Genomic DNA, 20062 nt, shown 5'->3' on the forward strand with positions numbered 1-20062 from the left:
TAATCTTTCAAAATAACCCGATATGGGGAATATTTACTTATTTAAAATGATTACATCTTATACCAAACTCTTAGATGACTCCCAAGGATGTCACTCCAAACCTACTTGTCCATTTTGCAGCATTGAGCAATCTGAGCCATGTGCAAATTAGTCAATCTTATTTGCTCATCTCGGTAGGATGTTCAAGGTTTTCACCCATGTGAGTTAAGAAGAGTAGATGTCCAAAATAATGTTTTTTTCTATGGTGATATCTATCTTGTGGGACAGGTCTCACTTCAGGTTTGCACCCATTGGCGCCCAGGTTGGAATTTTCCTGAAAGGCCATGAAGACATCTTTACCATAGCACTGAATTATTGTGAACATGACTTTGGTTTGGTGCTTCAGGATGTTTGTTGTTATGTGATAGATCCGTGGTGACACAGTGATTAGAATGCAGTATTGCAGGCTAATTCTGACAACTGCCAGTAGTTTGATTCTCATCGGCTCAAAGTTGACATAGCCTTCCATCCTTCCAAGGTCAATAAAACAAGGACCCAAATTGTTGAGCCAAATGCTGACTCTGTAAACTGCTTAGAGAGGGCTGTAAAGCACTGTGAAGCAATATATAAGTCAAAGTGCTATTACTATTATAGATTTCAGTTTGTCTAGATTCTTGTGCCTTTCTTTGTTTTAAACTGTAATTTAAAAACATCTGAGGGTTGCTGTATGTTTTCTGATATAATAAATAAAAAAGAACTAAGAATATACAAGTAGTATGCATGCGTGAAATAAGTCTGTGCATTATACGCACTGAGGACACATTTATTTTACTTAGTTTTATTTATTTTATAACATATAGCTCTGGCATTAGTCCAATAATATATTTCAGATGTATTATTTTAAGAAACAGCTGCATGATACTCAACTTTCTGAGAAAAAAAAGTTCCTCTGTGACAAGGAACAGATAAAGTGTGCTAGTCTTTTATTCTTATTGATGTGACAGCTGACAGTTGCATTCTGCCAGGAAAACAGAAAGGAAAACTCAGAACAAAATGAGAATTTTGATTCATTAGAAAGTAAATAGATAAATGGTGTAAAGGGAAATGTTATATATACTGTATATAATTTATTTTTTCTTACCTTCTAATCATTTTCATATGTTTTAATGTAAATTCGCTTTACTTTAGGCCCAAAATTAAGGGCATGTTATAAATATTGGTTTTTAAAATGTACCTGCCATCTGCAATCATCCTTTCATAATCTTGTTCTTCTTTATACCAAAAAGAAGAAGAAAGATAACAGAGAACATTTGAATCCTCCAGATGCTCCAAATTAATTTGCATTTGACATGAAGCTTTTTCTTCTAGGAATTAGCTAACACAACAGAACACCCTAATCCTGCTTTACTGTGATGAATGAAATAGCTAGCTGATGAATTCTGAGATTAAGGAAGCATTGGAAATAATTTAAATTATATAAATGATACCCATTCTCTCTCGCTCTCACACAAACAAACTCACAGCTACTTCTCTGGTCATCCGTCATGTACCAGTTAATATTTCAAGTTGAAAAACTAAAATAAACAATCCAACAAATTATGGATATAAATAAATTAAATATTGGTAGTGTATAACTTTTTTATCCCTTAAGATTCAGACAAGACTAAGCAGCAGTATTCATAATTATGTAGATATTAATCGTCACAAAAAGCATCAGAAACTAACTGACCCTGAATGATCTCAAAAAACAAAAACAGAAAACCTAAGCAGACTGAGACCTGAACTAGTATCAATTTGAAATCTATCACCCACTCACTTTTCATAAACTAAACATTTTAGATGAGCCCATTGAGGGTTTAATTTTATATGATACAAAAGTATGTTCATGCAGCTTTTTAAATTTTCCATTGTAAGATTTCAAAGCTCCAGTAAACACTTATTAAGATGGCAAAGTGTCGAAAAGATAGGAGGGAAGAATCAATCTGAATCTGAGCTAATCATTATACTTTTGAATTTAAAAGTTAAAATTCTTGAAAAGTTGATTTTCTTAGTTAAGACTGACTTTATTTTTTAAATCAAGTCTTCTGTGCTGATAGAAGGTTGAATGGAACTAAGAAAGTTGTTGTGAATCAGGATACTCATTGATTATGGAATAAAGCAAGCCAGGGTAATGATGAAGAAAACAAATAATAAGGTGTGCACCTTCATTTTGGCGAGTAGCATGGAAAAGGATTATTTCATTCAGAAATACAACATTTGCATGTACTCTGTGTGTGTGTGGGCGTGTGCGTGCGCACATGCGTGCCGCATCCATGCATCCATATATCCATGTTGATCTTAATTACAAGATCAAAGTGCCTAGGTTGAATATCTGATTGCTAATTTAGGGTTAAAAGTGTTTTCCTTCCTAATCTATGTAAAGTAATTAGTTATGTGGGTCTATTGATACAATTTTCTATCTCTTATATAATCCTTTGTCAATCTGTTATCAGGTATCTCAGTCAGTTTGGCTGTGAGCTCGGTCATCACTCTTATGTGGAATAAAGAAGCACTATTTCAGATCTTAATTGCTTTGCTTCATGTTATAGAATGTTACTATTTTCCCCCCATTGACCCTTCTTTCTCCCTTTTGTTAAAGTGTATAATTTTAATGCTGCTGATTAGGTCTTTTGTCTCTAAATTGATTGTCTCTATAGATTTTTCTTTTACTATGTTGACTGGTGGAACAAACATTTTCTCTTCAAGGTTCAGTCAACCAAGTCAATACACCTAAAATATTTGACGGGATGAAGAGAGCAGATACACTGGTTAGAAGTGATTTATTATGCCTCTTGCAGTACATTCCTGAAGAACTACAAAATGGGGAAGGCTTAGAAACATAGAAACATAGAAGACTGGCGGCAGAAAAAGACCTCATGATCCATCTAGTCTGCCCTTATACTATTTTTTGTATTTTATCTTAGGATGGATATATGTTTATCCCAGGCATTTCAATTCTAGACTTTGGATACCTTATTATGTTTTGGCCACTTGGTTCCTTCAGCTGGAATAAAGTAGTGGGGACTTCAATGGAGGCCTCGAAATATATCTACAGAAATGAAAGCATCCCATCATTATTTCCCGTTAAAGTAAAATTGGGTGTCTTTAATCATGAAGGAATAGGCACCCTGAGCCCAGCATTTCTTGTGTATTCTGGAGTGGATGGTAAGTAAAGTAGTATATATAGTATCTCATATTTCTATCTATTTCTGTCATATGAAACAGAATTTGGAAACCCATCTGAAATGCTCCCAGTAATACAACTGATTCAATATGCACATGATGCAGTGGTTTAATACTTAATACACAGAAAACTTTTCAATTAAGTCATAAATCTTATGGATAAGATTATAAATCTTCTTATTTCAGGATATCTACAGTATGATGAAGTTTCTACTGTCTTTCAGTTTAGCAACTATACAATTATGTTCCCAATGTGTTAGGAATAGTCTGCTAAATATTAAGTAACAAGGTTTGCTGTGCTTCTGCTTTTTCATAGAGCCTCAGATAGCACCAACTGACATTCCAGTACAAAACTTCTCATCCTTTCAAATGGAAGTCTCTTGGAACCCTCTTGTATGGATCAGACATCCTGGAAAGATTCTTGGCTATGAGGTGTTGTTGTTGAAAACCTATATATTCTTAGCCAAAATATATGCTTCCCATCTGTACCCATCTGCTATTTTCTCTAAAATAACCTTGACTCTTCACTAGTTTTACATGTCTTTGTTCTTGCTCTAGTGTGTTATTTCATCATCTAGGTTTCACTTTTGACAACTGATCCTTTCCTCAACTTAAGTAGTTTCCATTTCATTATCTTGTTATAGGTAGAATACTATTTTAAAATATATATTGTTGTTTCCCTCCCCCCCCCCCAAAAAAAAAGGATAGATAGATGGGAAGGAGGGAGGGAGGAAATATATTGGTTTCTTGCATATCAAAAAGCAAAAACCAAAGTTTGTAAATTTACATAGATCATATGTAGAAGATTGATTAAAGATAATATGAACATGGGATGAATCACTGTACAACTGATTAAGGAGACAAAATAACAAGGCTGCAAATGCAGGTAGCTTTCAACATGTGAAAACACTGTCCTATTCCTTGAAATATATCACAGTACTCTCTTACATATGAGAAATGCCAATATTATAACTGTTAGCTTAACAAGCTGACCCTGTACTTAACAGGGGAAGGAGAACAGGTAAGGAAGTAGTAACTATAGCTCAACCTGCTACATCTCACTAAAGGCATAATTTATGTAGATACCTATAAAGCTATAAAGAATCATTTTCTGTTATTTTCCTCAGCCACAATGAACTGCTATTTCAGGGTCAATAAGTCAGGTGAAACCTCAGTTGTATTTTGAGATCTTCTTATGTCTGTGAGGATTTTCCACTCCCCATCAAATCTTTATTTTTAGTTCTTTCAAAGGTGGTGCTCTGCCAACTTGGCTGCTACCTCCTACATTGTGTGAATAATCCACACTTTGAAAATGACTTTGTTGTTAGAATAGCTAATGCAGTTCACAGATTATCATGTAGTCCTCATCCAACATTTGTTAGAATTCAGAAAAGGTCTGAGTTAGTAGCTATTTAATTATAACTGCCCAGATAAAAACAATTTCAAATATGGGGATCTAAAAAATAAAAAAAATGCTGTGCTTACACATAATTTACACTTAATATGTGATATGTTTTCATAAAAGTATTTGATTCTTCTGAAACTTTATTTTTGACAATTTTGTTGTCATAATTGAGGAAGAAAAATTCTGTTATTAAACTTTAGGTCTGCTATTGGATGGATAATTCCAAAGAATCAATGACTGGGAAAATAAGAGTCAATGGCAATGTTACAGCAAAAAACTTTACCAATCTTGAGTATTTGCCACAGTGAGGGCTTACACTGGTCTATCCAGTGTTCCAATAAATGTAACTACAAAACAACTATGTGAGTATCTTCATTTACTAATGAATGAAAAGAACAAGTGCATTTGACTCCCAATAAATACAGAACTTTGCCATCTAGTATAACAACAACCAAAACATTATTTGAAAAGCACGCTATTACATGGATTCCTAATTACCATAAATGATTAAAATCAACAGTAGGTTCTTTTCTTCCAGATTATGCTTGTGTTTCATGAATTTTCAATTGTATTTCATGAATTATTATTATTTTTGAAGGAAACTTTCTTGTCTGTTCTATTCATCTGTGTCTTGGGCATCTATTTCCTGACCACAAGTTTACAATAGGGCAGTATAGCAAGGAGAATAAAGGTGTGTCCCTGGGGAAGGGCAAATTATGAAACTAACAGTGTGTGACATCATTCAGGGGAGGGTTCTAGTGGGTTTGTGAGAAGCTGTAACTAACATTATGGCCAGTTTGGAGAACCTCCAAATCCCACCCCTAGCTGCCCCCCCCTGCCCTGCCTCCCCCCCCCCCCGGGAGTCTCCACAGGGCCCATTTTGGATGCAAAATAAGTGCAGGGCCCAAGCAGAGGCTTGGGCAGGGGGGAAAACAGGCCTTTGTGAGCCCATTTCCAGCCTCCAGAGGGCCTCTAGAGCTCAGGGGAGGCAGTTTTTGCACTCTCAAAAACTCAAAGAAAGCCTCTGGAGCCTGAGGAATGTGAAAATACCACTACCACCCTCATGGAGCAGGAGGCCAACTAGATCACATCCATCATGGCCACACCCATCCAACAACCAGGCAGTGAACCTGTTGCTGAAATTTTTGAAGCCTACCCCTAATCATGAAGCAAGCTCCACCCATTTTTATATTTATATTAAGATGTTGAGAGAGAGGGAGGGGAGAGAGAGGGGGGGAGAGAGAGGAGTCTGTGTCATAAAACTCATTTCTTCATTGCGACCAAGACCATTATATTCTGCAGATGCCTTGGTTGCATATTTTCTAATTCACATAAAACAAAATAAATCAACACCTTAGTGTTTATATTTACACTTAGTTCCATATACTGTATAATGTGGGATTAGAAATAACAATTGTAAACAAATAAAAAAAAGGAAATAGTCATTTTGCCATATTGAAGGCTTGATCACATTTACCGCTGGAATTTCTTGAGTTTAAAGTGTGATTCCAACATTTGAAATTTCAGCGTCCAACAATAATAAGATTAAGAAAAAGAATCAGAGCTTTGGCCTTTGGGCATGCACTTATTTTATTATTGATAAACAGGAGAAAATGACTGTTGCTATTTCATTATAAGCAAGTATAAGAAATTCACCATCTATGAAGGAATTAGGTGTGCTTAAATGCATTCATTTCAACTGGCTTTGGGGCAATACTTGCCAGACTCTTTCAAAGCATTAATGAATTCATATTGGCTTTCACTGGTATAACATAAACCTTCAAAATCTCCATGTTTTACTTTGGATAGGATAGCACTTCCTCATTCAAGGCTGGTACAAAAAAAGGTTTTTTTTTTCTAAACTCAGAGCTCTACTTGATAAGCAGCTAACAGCTTTGGCCAGGAAGACATTTGCACATTCATCTGGTGAACCATTTGACCCCTTTTCTGGATCAGAGGGCTATTTAGGCAAGCAGTCATTTATGTCATAATTATTTCAAGGTTGGACTCCTAATATATGCTATAGATGGGGCTTCCCTTGAAGACCATCAAGAAGATTCAACAGGTCCAGGATGCAGCATTATGCCAGTAATGGAGATGCTTGGATATGCTCATGTAACAAACTACATTGGTTTTCAGTTTGCTTCTGGGTGTGGTTCAATAGCAATAGCAATAGTACTTAGATTTATGCACCACTTCATAACCCTCTCTAAGCGCTTCAAAGAGTCAGCCTATTGCCCCAACAGTCTGGGTAGGTATAAAATGGGTTTGCTTTGAAAACAAGTCAATAACTGTTCATATCACTGTGTTGGCTCTGCTAGTAGGCAATTCTACAATAAACTTCATGGCAATCCCCTCCCATTGTTTCCCCAGAGATGACACAGGCTGCAAACAACCAGCAGGTTTACCTGGAGAGTTTCTTCATTGTAGTGCACATCATGCAACTATGGACATAATCTTCAACATCCTTTTTTAGCTGCAGCCACCAAAATTGATGGTTTACTAAATGTTATGTTTTAAAGAACCCAAAATGTTCTACTGTCAAGACATCATGACACTGACATAACTCCTCAAGTCGGACAGCACCTGGGACATATATTTTACAACCCTTCCAAACCAATCCATTTTTAATTTATTTATTTATTTTGTCCAATACACAATAATACACAATGAAGGTTATAGAGGATATAATAGAGAAGAAATACGAGATATAGGAGAGACTATAGGACAAGGGACGGAAGGCACTCTAGTGCGCTTATGTACGCCCCTTACTGACCTCTTGGGAATCTGGGGAGGTCAAACATGGATAGTCTAAGGGTAAAATGTTGGTGGTTAGGGAATGATGCTATGGAGTCCAGTAATGAGTTCCACGCTTTAACAACTCGATTACTAAAGTCATGTTTTTTACAGTCAAGTTTGGAGCGGTTAATATTAAGCTTGAATATGTTGTGTGCTCTTGTCTTGTTGTGGTTGAAGCTGATAGGCAGGACATTGCAGCATATGATCTTGTGGGCAATACTTAGATCATGTTTAAGGCATCGTAGTTCTAAGCTTTCAAGACCTAGGATTGTAAGTCTAGTTTCGTAGGGAATTCTGTTTTGGGTAGAGGAGTGAAGGGTTCTTCTGGTGAAGTATCTTTGGACATTTTCAAGGGTATTAATGTCAGAAATGTGGTATGGGTTCCAAACAGTTGAGCTGTATTCTAGGATGGGTCTGGCGAATATTTTGTAAGCTCTGGTAAGTAGTGTGAGATTTCCAGAGCAGAAGCTATGTAGGATTAGATTAACAACTCTTGAGGCCTTCTTGGCGATGTTGTTGCAGTGGGCTTTGGCACTTAGATCTTTAGTTATTAGCATTCCAAGGTCCTTGACTGAGTGGGGATTATCTGTGATAATTTGTTTATTCAGTTTGTATTTGAAGTTCTGATTCTTTTTGCTGATGTGTAGGAAAGAGCATTTGCTGGTTGAGATTTGGAGTTACCATGTTGGACCAGTCAGAAATTGAGTCTAGGTCTTTTTGTAGAGTAGTTGTGTTTCCAGTGGTGTTGAACAGTTTTACATCATCTGCAAAAAGAACACAATTGCTTGTGATGAGATCGCAAAGGTCATTGATGTAGAGAATGAAGAGCGTAGGTCCCAGTACACTACCTTGGGGAACACCACTTTTAACAGGGACGGGTGTGGATAGGAGCTTCCTATTTTGACCACTTGTTGCCTATTTGATAGGAATGCAGTAATCCAGCTGTGGAGGGATCCTGAGATGCCATAGTTTCTGGTTGGTAAGATGTCGATTTGTTGTTGTGAGCTGGTCGGTTGGAAGAAGTAGGCTGGTTGATGAGAGATGTTAGGCTGAAAGATGTAGGGAGGATTGTGGGTCCTAGATTTAATGCATTCTGTGTGAAAGTCGATGTATAAGTTAGTTTCACCCAGGTTAAGGCGTCTCTTTAGTTACGCCCTTAGTTCACATGAGCAGATGCTTTGAAGTAGCGAAAGGTCTGGTCTGGATCTGAGTTTGTTGAAACTGGTGTTGTTTCTGGATATGTGGTTAATGGTCTTGATAAAAAGCTGTTTTGCAGGTTCATTTTTGCAGACAACTGCAGAATCTTGGTGCCATCTCTATGACAATTTGATTAGTACCATTGGTCGATCAGCAATGCCTTTTTAATGTCATCTGTTATACCTGTTATCAACACATTGCTAGATTCTGGTTACAGTGTTACTTTTGGTGATCTGTCTGGAACCAACACAGGAATAATTGCTGGAATTACAGTATATCTCCTTGTTTACTAGCATATTGGTATCAGCCAGAAAATTCCTACCCTGCGTATACCTGAGGTGGAAGTTGAACCGCCAGAAAGATAATGCCCACCTATCTTGTTTGGGCGATAGCAGCATGGGGTCTGGAATGCTTTTCAGGTTTTTATGATGAGTTCAGACATCAAATGGTAACCCCTCCCTTTCAACAAATATCTCCATGACAGCAAAGTCCATCAAACTGAAAATGCTTCTTTCTCTCAGATTGCCCATTTGTCTTCAATGCCATTCAATTTCTGGGAGGTGTATGTGCATGGTTGTAATATACCCCCACTCATTTGTTTGCAACAGCACTGCAGCAACTGCCACATCACAGACACCAGCCATTATGAGGGGAGGTTCCTTTGATGGTCCTTATTGGTAACAGACCCTAGAATTTGGTTTGTCATTTGTTGGCATCCAATGTACTCCTGTCCTAGAGCCTAGACCAGACAGGCCCAGGGAGATGTGGTGCAACAAGGAAAGGGAACCCCAGGGGGGCATGAACTATGTGCAGGTTTCTCCATCTGGGGCTCTATGGCTCTTCTCCCACCCCCAGACCCTGGAATCCAGTTGGCCCAAACATTTCCTGAATTACATCCAATTGACTCCTTACCACCATTGAATAACTCAATTCATCATCAGACATTCGTCATTCCCACCACTGAGTGAAATGGCCTTTGGCTGGTGTAAATTTAGGAGGGATCTCACTGTTAAACTGGGCCACCAGCCACCAACAGTCCCTTCTAGTCTTGGTTGAATTTGCCACCCCCACCTTTAGCAAAGGTCATGATCCATGCCATCCGGGACTCCTGTTGGATGGACAATTGTTTTCAATATCTTATGCAATGGGTAAAGGGTGAGCTTGACAATTGTTCATGGGTGGAGGCTGCCCTGGTTGACACTCCCGCCCTTGTCCGGGCTTTTCATGAACAATTTCCACAGAAGCCTTGTCCCTTGCACTGGAGCCAGGGGAGGGTCCTTCCAGGAGGGAATGGTGTTGCGGTTAGCTCTGGCCCAGCTCCTGCCCCAAGGAATGTGGATGTGGATATGGGGAAAACATCCACATGTCACAGGCCTGTTTTGCTCCTGATAGAGTCAACTAGTGAAGCATATGATTATGAAGGAAGTGTGGGTGTGATGGAAGAGGGTGGCTTGGCTGACAGCCCAGGAGGAGATCAATTTTCCTTATCTTCCTTATCTTCTTTGAATTCAGAGGAGGAACGTATGACAGACCCACGCATGCGTAGAGCTATGCATAGGAGAGAACAACTTAAGACATATTACAGGAGATAAGAGAGGCCATCTGTGGTTGGGTGGAGCTCCAGTAATTAGAGCTGCTGATAAAATAGCAATATGCTGGCTTGGCCATTGTGGAAGATTATCTGATCGTCGTTCATCAAGGTGAATTGTTGTTTCCTGATTGTATTCAAGACTGTGTTTGGATTCCTGGACTTTGGATTATACAATGGTACCTCATCATATGAACTTAATTGGTTCCAGGAGGAAGTTCGTAAGGTGAAAAGTTCATAAGATGAAACAATGTTTCCCATAGGAATCAATGTAAAAGCAAATAATGCGAGCAAATCCTTCAGGAAAATCCCAAACTTTAGAAGGGAGGCAAACAGAGGGCAGGGAGGAGCAGCTAAAGGGGGCGGGTGGAAGAAGCAAGGCTAGGCTAAAGGGTGAGTGGGAAGGAAGAAAGGAAAGGGGGACGCCCCTCCCTTTTCTTTCTTCAAAAGACACCGTTTCAGTGCCTTTGCAAGCATGCAAAATCTTTACTCCTCCAAGCTGCCCCTCCTTTTTCTTTCTTCAAAAGACACCGTTTCAGTGCCTTTGCAAGCATGCAAAATCTTTACTCCTCCAAGCTGCCCCTCCCTTTTCTTTCTTCAAAAGACACCGTTTCAGTGCCTTTGCAAGCATGCAAAATCTTTACTCCTCCAAGCTGCCCCTCCCTTTTCTTTCTTCAAAAAAGGGGGAAAAAAGAAACCCCTTCATTCCAGCAGCAGCTGCTTGGGTTTGTAAGGTGAAAATAGTTTGGAAAAAGAGGCAAAAAAATCTTAAACACCAGGTTCGTATCTTGAAAAGTTCGTTAGAAGAGGCGTTCATAAGAAGAGGTACCACTGTACTTCATTATGAGTGTTTATCACTGTTTGGACAACAGTATCTGTGACCCAATTTCACGGTTACTGAGTTAATAATTGGACTTCGTTCTTGTATTGTATTTCAACTGTGCCTTGTTGCTACAAGAAGTTCCTTTGAAGTTTAAAAGGGAGTTTTTTCTTCTCTTCTGTTGATAAAGAACATTTATTTACCTTCTATCTTGTGTGTGTGTCTGTTTGGACTAATTAACCTGTAATTAAGGACGGTTGGCACACGCCAGCAGAACAGCTGATGGAAAGAAAAACTCGACCACAACAAACTGTAGAAGAAACCTAATTCCAGGACTCTGGCACCAGCTAACAACCATTCACGGTTGTCATGAATGAGTACATTGTCAATAGCAAACACCCAGTGACACCCATTTTAAGCCTTTACACATCCCACCCCAAAACTCCACCCATCAGTGACATCACTAAACACAAACCAAGATCCAACAACCCCCAGGGCTCCAGCATCCTGTAGGCCATTGAATGACTGCCTCTCAGCTGGGCAGTGGCAAACGTGTGTGCATGCTCCAGCAGGTTTGCTGAAGCTTCCAAATGAGCACCATGGACAGAAGCCCAGCATTTTCTGGATGTTGTTGGCAAGCACGGGTCGATGAGAAAATCTCCCCCTGTCAAAATGACATCCCCGATACCATTGAAGCTGACACACGGAAAGAATAGAAAGTGGGGAGAAAAATGTCAAAAAATGAGTTTTATTTTAAGGCTAAATCTATGATATTTGAATGAAGTGCGAATCATCAATCAATTAAGTGATGATGATGATGATGATGATGATGATGATGCCGACGCCGACGCCGACGCCGACGCCATCTATGGAGGATCTCAGTCATCCAGGTCAGGGATGCCCCAAAGGTGCTGTTCAAGTGGCTACTGGACTTCCTTGGGTTTTTTCCCTTGAAAACTCATGTAATTTGTCAACTGCAATTAATAGCCGGTCAGGAGGAGTAATGTGCTGTTATATAACCAAGCAATCAAGAAATATGTATTGCATTTAAGATACTATATCAAGTGTTCCACCTTTTTTCCCATGCATGGCATTTGAGACTACTGAAGTTATAAGGCTAATTATGTGAAGGAAGAAGCAAATATTATCCAGATCCAAAGAGGAAAGTTTTGAATAATTGATAGGAGTTTCAGAGTAAGATTGTACTGACTGAGGTTAAGCTTAAACAGGGTAACTATCTGTCCTAGCTCTGGATGAAGATCTCTTCTCTTTCATCCAATTGCAGCTACTATTAAGTGGCAAGCAGGAGGTTTACCCATGGGCTATAGCTGGATGGCATCAACAAAAATAAATTGGTCACAGTGTGTGATCTATTTTATTTTTATATCAGTTAGATAACAGGTAAATCTGCATTTGCATGTGTGTATGTATGCGCATGCACACACACACACACAGAGTCAATGTATATATGGTAGTGACTGCTATATCTTGCATGAAACTTTGTTTAACTGTATAAAATTCTACATTTTCTTCATTTAAATAATGTGCAAGCAGCCATCCTGTGCCAAATTATCTACTATGAGATTCATGAATGTGAAATATTTATTTTGTCAGTCAACCTTATCCTTGGGGGGGAATGCACGTACAAATTATAAATTATTTAATTTGGATCAATATTCTTTACAAAATTAGTTATACACATTATTTTTCTTTCTTTTTCCCATCTGTAAACTTGTGGTCAGTCTTCACATGGGCAAAAAGGAATCATTTTAATGGCCATTTTGACTAATTTTATCTTATCCAATTTTATAAGGTTTTCAGAAAGCTTAAACTTAGGAACGTAGGAATGTATGTAGTAAAAGCTCCAAATACACTAACAATATTAGTATCCATAAATTTACAAAAAAGCATGCTGTTTTGATTTAATCAGTTGTTGCTACAAATTATTAAATAAAAATTAAGCATAAATTAATCTTGATCCAGAGAAAAGGCAGACACAATTGCATAACAAAACTAGCATTAATGCAGAGTTTGGGAGTAGGCAGATTCAGAAGACGTTGCTATTTCAGGATTATATTAAACCATTCAGGTCTGAGCTAATTTCATGTCAAGTTACATCCATCTGTGTTCTGTCGGGCTCTCTGGTAGAACCCTCCCCAAAATTCACAGGTACATATTTCAGACAACACACGTTTGAAAAGTCAAAACAATGTTCTTTATAATGAAAATTCACTTAAACCAAGCCCTCTTTTGGTATAGCAAAGAGCACTCGTCTCCAAACAAACTGGTAATTTATACAAGTCCCTTATCAGTCCTGTGATACTTAGCTTGCAGCTGTGAGGCAATTCAAAGTCCTTCTTTCACAAAGTGAAACACACTTTGCTCTGGTTTAGTTTCAAAGCAGGGAAAAATCAGCACACAACAAGTCAGTCAGTAAAGCAGTCATGAAACACAACGATCAGATAATCCTCCACAATGGCCAAACCCACAGGCTGCTATTTATAGCAGCCTCACTAATTACCACAGCCCCACCCAACCACAGGTGGCCTCATTTTCTTTGATAATAATCTCTCAGTTGTTGTTGCCTATGCATCACTCTCCGCATGCGTGGCTGTATCATTAACTCTTGTTCTGAATCCAAGGAGGAGCTAGATGTCTCCCCCACATCCACAGTCCTTGGGGCAGGAGCTGGGACAGAGCTAACCACAACAATCTGTAGGAGACTTCCTGCTGCTACCTACACTGATGTACCAAACATATTCCTAGAAGGCACAATTTCCTACATACCATACCAATATAAATAAATAAACAAGTTCCTCTTAATTTATATTCCAAATATTGACCACAGAAAAAACAGGCAGAGCTTGCAATCATTGTAAATTGTTTCCCTCCTTAGTTTTGCACTGCATGGATTAGCAGGAAGCACTTCATAGATGTGCCACGATTACACTTAATAGCATAATGATCCCTCATTTTTCGTGGGAGATGCGTTCCAAGACCATCTGTGAAAAACAAATTTCGGCGAAGTAGAGGAATGTATTTAATGTATTTAACAAGTATTTGGACTTTTAAAACCCTCCCTGTATTGTTAACAACCCACCACTGCTGACCGCTGAGAGAGACTGGCTTCTCTCAGTGGTCAACAGCGGTGGTAGTGGCTTTCCTCTAGTCAGGCGGTGGTGTACGATCTTCAGAGAGTTGAGAAACATCCACGACCTGGAAGACAAGACAAGACGAGCCTTCCTCGTGAAACGCAGGCTGAAGGAAGCCGCCGCTGCAGTTTCCTCCCCCCCTCAAACAAACCATCCCTGTTCCAGCATTCTAAGGCACAAGACCTCTGCCGGGAATGGGGATGGAGGGGGCACAGTAATTGGCGTGAATATTTTGGATATTCATCTTTCACGGTTTTCCTGTATTTTCCTTCATTATCCGCGGTATAGCGGTTATAAGCCCCCTTTGAAAAAAACCTGTGAAGTAGCAGATCCGCGAAAAATGGATGGTGGAGTAACGAGGGATTACTAAATAACCCCCATATTTTTCTGCCAGTTAATTCTTTATAGAGATACTTGTTTAAAATTCTTAACACTAAAAGAGTCCTAGTTAAATCCATAGATTTAATCCACCTATAAATCCATAGATTTATTCTCACCAAATCATAGTGAGAATTGCCCAAATTCTATCAATCAGAAGAGAGCTGGAAGGGAATTGGAGGTCTAGTTCAACCTCCTCCCCAAGCAGGAGACTCTATACATAATTTCTTTTCTTTTCTTTTAAAAACCCTGTGATGAAACCTGTACAACTTCTGAAGGCTAACTCTTCCACTGTTTAATCGTCCTAGCTATTACAAAGTCTCTCCTTAATTCTAGGTTGCTTCTCTTCTTGATTGTTTTTTTAATTATTCCCATTCTTCTGGGACAATAAGAAGATGCTATCATCTCTTGCCATCATGTCCAAGCAAAAATTAATGCTGTCCATAAGAGAAAAAGTCAGGAATGAAAGTGAACTTTTCCCCATTAAAACAGGTCAGCTCCAGTAATACCTTTTGACTGTATAGATGAGTGACACGCAGAGCCATATCTGCTGGGCATTGCTCTAGCTCATATGTGTGAGAGCCAGCTGATTTTTGGCTCGCAAAGAGGCTCTGGGAGGATGTTTTGACTTCCAAAAAGCCTCCTTAGGGATGGGGGAGGGTGTTTTTACCCTCCCCTGGCTCCAGGGAAGCATTTGGAGCCTGTGGAGAGTGAAACATGAGCCTACTGGGGCCACAAAAAGTAGGGAAACAGGCAATTTCTGGCCTCCAGAGGGCCTTCGGAGAGCAGGGGAAGCTGTTTTCGCCTTCCCCAGGCATTGAATTATGAGTGTGACACTCACACATGTGTGATATCCTGTACACATGCTCTTTTGGGACCCGAGGAAGAAAAGTCTCGCCATCACTGTTATAGATACTTAAAGTTGAAGGGCATGTGAATCTCTTAATGAAATCCAACATGTTGATACTAAAATAAAAAAAATGCCAAATTGTGGGTAATAATGACAGTAGTTCACATATCTTTATGCAATTTCCATATCAGTAACATGTCACCAGTTCTGAATAGCATTAGAAGCACCTTACATAGCAAAAACAATTATAATGAAAGAGTTCCAAGAATGCCTGGCCAGCGACTTACCCTCAGGCCCGGATTTGCTGCAGGGCCAGGGAGACGCGACCTTCCGCATGGCCGCCATTTTGTGGCCAGGATCTTGCAAGATTTTGTGAGATCCCGGCCATGCCTGGTAATCGGCCACTGCTGATGATGTTGCCAGGGGTGGAGCCTGCCAGCCCTATATAAGGAGCTGCACAGGCTTGGGGCTTCCTTTTCGCCCCTGACAATGAGCAGGCGAACACCCGCCTGCCCTCCCTATCTTTCAGTGTGCTACTAGGGTCACCCTTAGGGGGCCGAATAGGAATTTTTAGCGGTTTCAGTATTTTCTGTGACCGTTTTTTCGCCTATTCCACTCTGCGGTGTGGGATGGATGGTTAGGGTGTGCTTCGCTTCCCGATTAGTACTAATTGGCTTACCTCTGGTCATTGGGTTGGCAGGTTAGGGGCGGAAATTGGAAGGTGTTTAGCAACTGTGTGTTCTCCATTGGGCATCTTGGGGATGATTGGCAGATTCTCTCCAAGGGCTCATGGTGCCTTTAATTTGATCTGAGCAATTTGAGGAGAACCTGCCTTTGGGTCTCGCCCATTCCAATCACCTTAAAGGAGTTGGACAGCGAGACCTCCCACATGCATTGCATGGCTGGGATCCAGGTGAGGGTGCCGCCCCTTCACCCGGATCAGCATGGAGCTACGCCCATATGTTGCCCCGGAAGTTTTTCTGATGTCATTTCCACCCCGGAAGTAATTCAGTTGACCTCTGTGGGTCCATGTTAGGTTGAATTAAATTAATTAAATATTAATTAATTTTAATTAATAAAAATGACCCAGTTTTAAATCCAGCTTTGTGTCTGCGTCATTACTCCGCCTCTGCTGCAGTGACTCGTTTACTATAACTCAGATGATTTTGTCAACCGTTTTTCACTTCTGAAAATAAGTATGTCATGAATTTATGTTCTCTTTTTTCATAGCTCCAAGTCAGCACCCAGCAAACATAGTCTGACGACTGACCAATTCAAAAATATGCTTGAACTGGGACCACATGAAAACAATGGAAAATGAGTCCAATGTCTTAGGCTACAAAGTAGGGTTGTCGTGAAGATCCTGGTAAATGTTACGTACATCAGTAATGATAGTTTGAATTAAACAACTCTCTATCTTTCTATTTTTTAAAGGGTTGTTTGCTGTATAAAATCATGTTAATATTTAGAGCATGTAATATGAAATTTATGAAGTTACATAATAACACTGGGCTAGTTTGCATTCCATACACTTCAAACAAATACATTTTGTCAGTGCAAAAATCTATACTTCTCAAAAAAATAAAGAGAACACTTAAACAACACACTATAACTCCAAGTAAATCAAACTTCTGTGAAATCAAACTGTCCACTTAGTAAGCAACCCTGATTGACAATCCATTTCACATGCTGTTGTGCACATTCAACTTTGTACAGAACAAAGTATTCAATGAGAATATTTCATTCATTCAGATCTAAGATGTGTTATTTGAGTGTTCCCTTTATTTTTTTTGAGCAGTATATATTAAAGTGAGGACAAAGAAAACGGTTATTATGAAATAATAAGACAAAAAGCTGCTGTTTCAAAATGCAAATATTGTTCACAAGTTTCTCTTGTGGTAGAACTACCCATGCTGGCTGAGAATTGTAGGAATTATAAAGAAGAAACCAAGCTCATGAAAGCTTGGATGCCAGAGGTTATGAGTGATTACAAACTAGGAACAGAAAAGAAATATTCACTGGTTGTTCCCTATTGCCCGAAGACAATAGACTTCTGGCATCCTGAGTTCATTTTGCTGACAATGTTTTATAATGGAAATGTATACAACTAATCCCAGATGTCAAACACTAATGCAACTGTTTTGTAGGAATAAACTGTTCACATAAAGTTTTGTTCCTTGTTTACCCATGCCCCATAATTATTTAGAGGAATCTAACTTAAAAGGGGGCAAATATCTTTTCTGTTGTTAATATCTGTACAGAAAATTATTCACAAATATATGAAAATATGCTATCCCGCTTTACTGCACCCCTCGGACATAACTAGTTAGCCTTCTTAAATCTGAATATCCTTAATAAATTAAGGGGTGTAGTCTAACTCTTAGAATTCTCTTGTTAGCATGACTATTGTTTTAAAAAATCTGGGAGTTAGACATTCACACAGTCGAAGCATGTCATAATTGGAGAAGGTTTTCACATGCTGTTGCTCACATTAGCAAAAGATGTTAATGAGCTAAATAGGTGACTACATTGTGACACATTCGAGATCACATATGGCTCTTGTGAATTTGAATAAAACATAAAAATATCTCCATTGCTTAATAGAGAATTAGCATGTTGCAAATAATGTTATTTTCTCCAACTTCATTTTGGTGTTCATTATTGGTATTTGTTTCCACTTATATATAAATATAGTATGCTCCAAGTATGTGATTATTGGAACACTGATTCACATCATGTGCATCCATAGGAGTAGGAAAATATCTGTGTAATGTAGAGAAAATCTAAAGAGTGAAAGCAAGATGTTGTGTAACAGTCACTGGGAAGAGAAAGAGTTTTTACTTACAAAGACAAAAAAAAGACAAACACTTTCAACATGTGCTGGGTGATTCGTGTCACCACAATTTATTTGTCATGACTTAGAACGCCAATGCAAATAAATGTGCCATTGTAAGAACAATGGGCAGGCACTGGGAACATTTCCTTATATCCACATTGAGTCAATACAGAGCACTTATAAGCAATAGGAACAGAGCATTTTTTTTTTCAGAATGAGCCTACAGGGATCTTTGAAATTTGTTGTTTGTTTCATGAACTGAAGATGATTTCTTATAAGTTTAAAAAATAAATAGAAAATAAATGAGAAACCCTATATAAACAAATGAACCTATATAACCACTTCTGCTTTCTCTCTTTTTATATTTAGATTTTTTAATAAGAAAAATTGACAAAGCATCACTCATATCTTAAAGACATCTGCTGAATTGCTAGTCCCTTTGGAAGATGATTACTTCATTGAAATAAAAACTGTAAATGATGGAGGAGATAGAAGCAGCAGTGAAGAAATTTGAATTCCAACCCAGTTAACTGAGTTCTCTCTCCCTGCTCCTCCATCTCACTATCCCTCCCTCTCAAATGACCACTGTAGACCTTGAATGCTGGAAAAGGACTTTTTTGGATATATTCTATGTTAGTGAGACAGTATCTTAGTAGGCAGCTAAGTGAACATAGGGACCATACCTTGGCTGGGCTGGCGGTGGAGTTCCCCGGACTTATCGTCCTGGGGGACTTCAATCTGCCGTCGCTCGGCGGTTCCTCTGGACTGGCACAGGAGTTCATGGCCACCATGACAGCCATGGACCTGACTCAAGTAGTTCAGGGTCCGACTCACGAGGGTGGGCACGCACCCGATATGATATTCCTCTCTGAGCAACTGAGTAATGATCTGAGATTAAGGGGCTTAGAAGTGCTGCCTTTGTCGTGGTCAGATCATTTCCTACTGCGGCTTAACTTCCTGGCTCCAATCCTTCCCCGCAGGGAGGCGGAACCAATTAGGAGGTTCCGCCCCAGACGCCTGATGGATCCAGAAGGCTTCCAGATGGCGCTTGGGGTTATTCCAGATACACTTGTCCACAGTTCGGCAGAGTCTCTTGCTGAGGCCTGGAACAAGGCTGCAGGGGAGGCTCTTGACCGGATTGCGCCGTTGCGACCTCTCCGCGGCACTAGACCCCGTAGAGCTCCATGGTTCAACGAGGAGCTCCGGGTGTTGAAGCGCCAGAAGAGACGTCTGGAGAAGCGATGGAGGAAGAGTAAGTCCGAATCCGATCGAACACTTGTAAGAGCTCATATTAAGACTTACAAAGTGGCGCTCAAGGCGGCAAGATGCGCGTATCATGCCGCCTTGATTGCATCAGCGGAATCCCGCCCGGCCGCTCTGTTTAGGGTAACCCGCTCCCTTCTTAATCAGAGGGGAGTTGGGGAGCCCTTGCAGAGTAGTGCCGAGGATTTTAACACGTTTTTCGCTGATAAAATCGCCCGGATCCGAGCGGACCTCGACTCCAATTGTGAAACAGAGTCGACTGACAATGAGTCAGTCGAGGTGACTGGGGCTAAACGTCTTTGTCCATCTGTCTGGGAGGAGTTTGACTTGGTGACACCTGATGAAGTGGACAAGGCTATTGGAGCTGTGAGTTCCGCCACCTGTTTACTGGATCCGTGTCCCTCTTGGCTGGTTTCGGCCAGTCGAGGGGTGACACGGAGCTGGGTCCAGGAGATTGTCAATGCCTCCTTGGGGAGGGGGTCCTTTCCGCCACTTTATAAGGAGGCGGTTGTGCGCCCCCTCCTCAAGAAGCCTTCCCTGGACCCAGCCGTGCTTAATAACTACCGTCCAGTC

At 39.8% G+C, this 20062-nt stretch overlaps 1 pseudogene; it reads left to right on the plus strand.

The window, feature by feature from the left end:
- Positions 1–18824, plus strand: part of LOC139159405 (contactin-6-like) — a 138421-nt pseudogene extending 119597 nt beyond the window's left edge.
- The last annotated feature ends 1238 nt before the right edge of the window (positions 18825–20062 follow it).

Source organism: Erythrolamprus reginae, chromosome 2, assembly GCF_031021105.1.
Source record: "Erythrolamprus reginae isolate rEryReg1 chromosome 2, rEryReg1.hap1, whole genome shotgun sequence".
Taxonomy (NCBI): Eukaryota; Metazoa; Chordata; class Lepidosauria; order Squamata; family Dipsadidae; genus Erythrolamprus; species Erythrolamprus reginae.